Source organism: Elephantulus edwardii, unplaced genomic scaffold (genome assembly GCF_000299155.1).
Source record: "Elephantulus edwardii isolate Elephantulus edwardi_28Jun2011 unplaced genomic scaffold, EleEdw1.0 scaffold00024, whole genome shotgun sequence".
Classification (NCBI taxonomy): domain Eukaryota; kingdom Metazoa; phylum Chordata; class Mammalia; order Macroscelidea; family Macroscelididae; genus Elephantulus; species Elephantulus edwardii.
In genome coordinates this window covers 16,707,070-16,712,514 of record NW_006399774.1, presented here as the reverse complement: position 1 = coordinate 16,712,514, position 5,445 = coordinate 16,707,070, and positions in this window count along the sequence as shown.

Here is a 5,445-nt window from a genome sequence, read left to right as displayed (position 1 = left end):
TTTTAAACAGTGCTCTCCCTCATCTGTTTCAATGCAGTATACATAATTTATCCCATCTTTTTCAGTCTACCCCCAACCCTGATGTCAGTCCCATTTTACAACAGTGTTACTATGCAGTATTTTTTCTTTTGTGACTGAGACATTTTACTCAGCATAATGTCCTCCAGGGTCACCCATTTTGTATAATGTTTCATGAGGTCCTTGTTTTTCAGTACAGCATAGTATTCCATTGTGTGAATATACCAGAGCTTCTCTATCCATTCGTTTGTTGATGGGCACATAGGTTGTTTCCAGTTCTTTGTTATTGTGAACAAAGCCGTGATAAACATGGGTGTGCGTATAGCTGCTTGAATGGTGATTATGGTTTCTTTAGGGTATCTTCCCAGTAGTGGAATTGCTGGGTCAAATGATATCTCTATTTGCAACTTTTTGAGAAAGCACCATACAACCTTCCACAGTGGTTGTACCATTTTCCACTCCCACCAACAGTGAATAAGGGTTCCAGTTTCTCTGCAACCCCGCCAGCCTTTTTTGCTTGCTGTTCTGTTAAATTTTGCTGTTGTGATTGGGGTGAGATGATGTTTCATAGTTGTTTTGATTTGCATCTCTCTTAGAACTAGGGATTTTGAACATTTCTTCATGTGCTTGTTAGCCATCTTAATGTCTTCTTTGGTGAAGTGTCTGTTCATATCCTGTGCCCATTTTTCAATTAGATTGTTTACCATTATCTTGTTGTGGTGCTTGATTATTTTATAAATTCTAGGTATAAGTCCCTTATCTGACATGTCATTACCAAATATTTTTTTCCCCAGTCTGTGGCTTCCCTTTCTACCCTATTGGAGAAGTTTTTAGATGTGCATTGGGATTTGATTCTTAGAAGGTCTCATTCACCTATTTTATCCTCTCCTTTTTTCCAGGATGCTTGGAAGACTGTTTATGTTGTGGATTAGGACTTATAGAGTTCTTCTAAGCTTTTCTTTATTGAAGTTTATAGTCCTTGGTTTTAGCCCTAGGTCCATGATCCACTTTGAATTGGTTTTTGTGTATGGTGTGAAGTGTGGACTCTTGGTCTTTTATAGCCGCATAACGCCCCATCGTTCTTCTGCAAAGTAGACTATGGGTTTGAACCAGTGCCCTTTTAGTTAACAGATGAGCCCTTAGCCTTTGTGCCACCAGGTCCCCCCTCTCTAGTTGGCAAGCGTGAAGTGGCATTTGAGAAGAGACAGTTCTGATTGCTGTCTTCCTGTGGTCATCTTTGGCCCTGGTTGGATGACTGCAGCCTGATCCTGGCCCGTCCTCATGACAAGTTTCCAAACATAACCTTGGATGAAAATGAAAGGAGACCTTAGGTCAACTTATTTTCTTTACTTCCACCAACTCTATTAGTTAGAAAAACTTGAACACCGCCCCCCCATATTTTATAATTGCCTCTGTATTTGAGGACCTAACATGTGATCCAGGACATATTCTTTGTAATTACTTGCTAGGCATCCGAGAGCTGGACAGTGAATGCTAAGGATGACAGAGAAGGAATCAATGCCTTTGAGTTGTGGTGCTGGAGAAGTCTTGAACATGCCATGGACCACCAAGAGAACAAACCACCCTCGAGAGGATGAAACCAAGCTGCTCCCTGGAGGCAAGGATTTTGAGGCTCAGTCTCACATACTTTGGGCATGTGGCCAGGAGGAACAGGTTTTGTGGGAAGGACATGCTTGGAATGGTAGAGGAACTGTGCAGGAGAGGAAGACCCCGGATGAGATGGATCAATTCAGTGACTGGAGTGAGGGGGCTAAGAATCTCAGAGACACACCTGAGACTGGCTCAAGATAGAGCAGGGTCAGAGCTCTTGTACATAGGGCCACTTCGAATTGCAGTTGATTCAACGGCATATAGCAGCAACAAGAACAACAACAATCATGTAAACTGTTGGATCCTTCAAGCTGGGCTCTGACTCACAGTGACATGCAGCGATATGACCCCGCCTGTCCTGCCCTGTCTGCACCAACTCCACTGTGTTGGGGCTCACTGTAAGTCCACCTTGTGGACGGTCTTCTTTTTCCCACAAGCACCCCTACTTTACCAAGAAGCAGATGTCTTAGCAGAACAAGGGAACATTGAGTGGTTTAAAATCAGGAAACGTGTATGTCAAGATTGTATATTTTCTCCATTCATATTCACTCTGTATGCTGAGAAAAATTTTCAAAAGCTGAACTCTATGAAGAAGAATCTAGCCTCAGGTTTGGAGGAAGACTCTTCAAAAACCTGTATTATGCAAATGATACAATGCAGCTTGCGGAAAGTGAAGAGGACTCGAAGCATTTACTGCAGATCAAAGAATACAGCCTTCAGTATGAGTTACGTCTCCACATCAAGAAAACAAAAATCCTCACCATTGGGCCAATAGACAACCTCATTATGGATGAAGAAAAGACTGATTTGTAGTCAACAATTACACTTGGATCTATGCTCGGCGTCCATGGCAGGAGCAGTCAAAAAATCAAAAGACATGTTGCACTGAGGAAATCTGCTGTCTCGGACTTCTTCAAAGTGTTAAAAGAGCAAAGATGTCAGTTTAAAGACTAAGGTGCACCTAATGCAAGACACTGTGCTTTCAATTGTTTCTTATGCATGTGAAATTGCACAGTGAATAAGGAGGATGGAAGAAGAATTGCTGCCTTTGAATTGTGGTAGTGGAGAAAGTATTGATTTCATGGGCGGCCAAACGAGCCAACAGATCTGGCGTGGAGGAAGTTCATTCAGAGAGGCGAGGATGATGGCACTTCATCCCACGTGCTTTCGGCATATTTTCAGAAGATGCAATTTTTGGAAAAGGATATCATGCTGGGAAAGGTAGAGGTTTGGTGAGAGAGAAGATGACCCTCGATGAGATGAACTGACACATTGACTTCAGGCCTTGAACGTGACAGAGACCCTGAGGATGGGGCAGCACAGGGCTGGGTTCACAGGGTCGCTGTGTGTCATAGTCAAGTCAGACACACATCACAACAATGACTACGTTCCCGGACACAGTACCCTTCTCCAGAGACTGGCTTCTGAATGCATGTATGTGACAGGTAATGCAAACAGTTCCTCTGAAAATTGACTTATTAAGACAATGACACTGGTGAACTGGGAATTTGACATCCGTTTTAGTTCTTTAATCTATGACCACGTAGCTGCCAATGGCAGTTGGAGCTCACCAGCTGCTCCATAGGAGAAAATTGTGGTCTCCGGCCTTGTAAAGACTGCGGCCTTGGAAGTCTCTGGGGCAGGTGCACGCTGTCCCCTGTGGGCTCTGAGAGCCGGAACCAAGGTGACATAAAGAGGTTTGGGTTTCGGTTTGGTGACACATAACTACCTCGAATATTATCCTTTTCACGCCAGTTTATGTAATCTTCCAAAATCTTTCATTAAAAGCAAATCATTTACGGATCTTTTTTCAGTACTTCACTTAACCTCTTGTATCTCAGTGCTTCATTCTCTTTGGAAGAAAGGCAGTCAAATTTCTGTCAGTCTTAAGTTTCATTTTAATGCATTTAATCTGCGTACTAGCCTTACTGGCAGCGTCTTCGTTCAGCTCTGACCCTCTCATTGAGTTGCCGGGGGCTTTGGGTTCCCTCTCTGGGAATAGAGACTTCTGCCATTTTCCACATTCTTGTACCCAAGAAGCACAGGATGTCATTGTCCCCCCCAGTGCAACAGAGGCTTGGTCCTTCACTTTGTCCTCTGTCCTTCTGAATAATATGTGACTCAGATGCTGATTCTGCTTCACTGACGTGGCCGGTGAGGCTCTGTTCCCAGTAAGACCAGGAGAGTCCTCTGCTGTGTAGCCCAGAACTGAGGCTGCACTTGCTAAAGTTCAGATTAGCGCTTGGTTGAGATCTTTTACCAAGTGTCAGGCTGTTGCTCAGAAGGTGAGATCTTTGAATCCACCAGCCACTTCAAAGGAGAAAGAGAAGGCATTGTACCCCGTAAGGCTTGGAATCTTGGTGGCAGGTTGCCTGGAGAGAAAGTCAACTAGACGGCAGGGCTTCTGGGGCGAATGGAGTTATAAAGCTCCCTTTATACCTTGGTAGGACACTCTGGGTGGAAATCAGGTAGGCAGCAGTGCTTCTGGGGGCCAGGGAGGGAGGTAGAAGGAGCTCTGGTGGCACAGTGGTTGGTGTATTTTGTTGCTAACCAAACGGTCAGTTATCTAAACCCGTTAACTAAGGGGTAGAACACTGCTCTGTCTGTGTGCTGCACTGAGGAAACTTGGGTTGCTGTGGTCCTCAAGGGTCATTGGTGTTTCAAATGCCATAATGGTTACACTAGGTTAATAGTGTTTGGCGGAGCTCCCCAGTTAAGACGGGCTTGGCAGCAGGAGTGGCATCCACTTCCAAACAACGTGCCTCTGGAAACTATGAACATGGAGAAACGACAATAGTTATAAAGCAGGGTTAAAGTCTTTTGTCCATTGCCTTGCTATGAGTCCTGATTGACTCAATGACACTTAACAACAACAGCTGTTCCCTGGGCAAAAGAGGAGGTCATCCACTTCCCTAGAGTCTACAGCCTTGAAACAGTGTGAGCAGTTCCCCTCTGCCCTGCAGGGTCACTGTGAGTGACCAGTCACAGCAGGTAAAGAGGAGAACACGGTCTAAACTCTAAGAGAGATGGCCTGCTAGGCCATTAGTAATCCTGTCAATAAAACTGTATGCAGCAGGAACTGGTATCTCTCAATAAATAAAATAGGGTCTGCAGTCAAGGAGCTTGGAATCTGATAGGGAAAGGACACATGTAAACAAGTAACAATAAGGCAAACATCTGTGTCCATGCTTGCCAGTGTCTCTGTGTGAGTGTGTGAAGGGGTGTGTGTGTATGTGTGTAGGTTTTGCCCAGAGAAGCAAATGAATACACAACTCCAGTCCAGGGTCACAAACCACTAGCAAAGAAATGATCATCACAATGGACCCTAAGGGACAGGTAAATCACTTGTTTGCTTTGGTAAAGACTGGAAAGGACAGTTTATGTAGAGGAATCACCATGCTTAATAATGTAGGCGTCTTGAGACCGAGTGACATATATGGTGCAATAGAGACCGTGAGATTGGAGGAGGAGAGGAGGTGGGGGTGGAGGAAGGAGGGAAGGGTTTGTTTCTCAGCCTAAGATGGAAAGTGGTTCAGGACAAGAAGCTCCCCCATGGAAGAGAGCCGAGGATGGTGCAGCGTTCTGTGTCCTCTCCTGTCAGGGTCCAGAGCGAGCAAGGTCAAAATCTCTTCCACAGCTCACAAAGCCGGACATCAGACAGGATCCCAAGCAAGGAGGGGTCTTGAAAACAATAGTAGCAGTTGAGTTCATTCTGATTTGTGACAATCCCTCGTGTGTCAGGGGGTCCTCACAGACCTCTGCTCTGTGCATCCTGATGCGGGGCTCTGGGTGAGCCCACAGATACCTGCAGGGCCT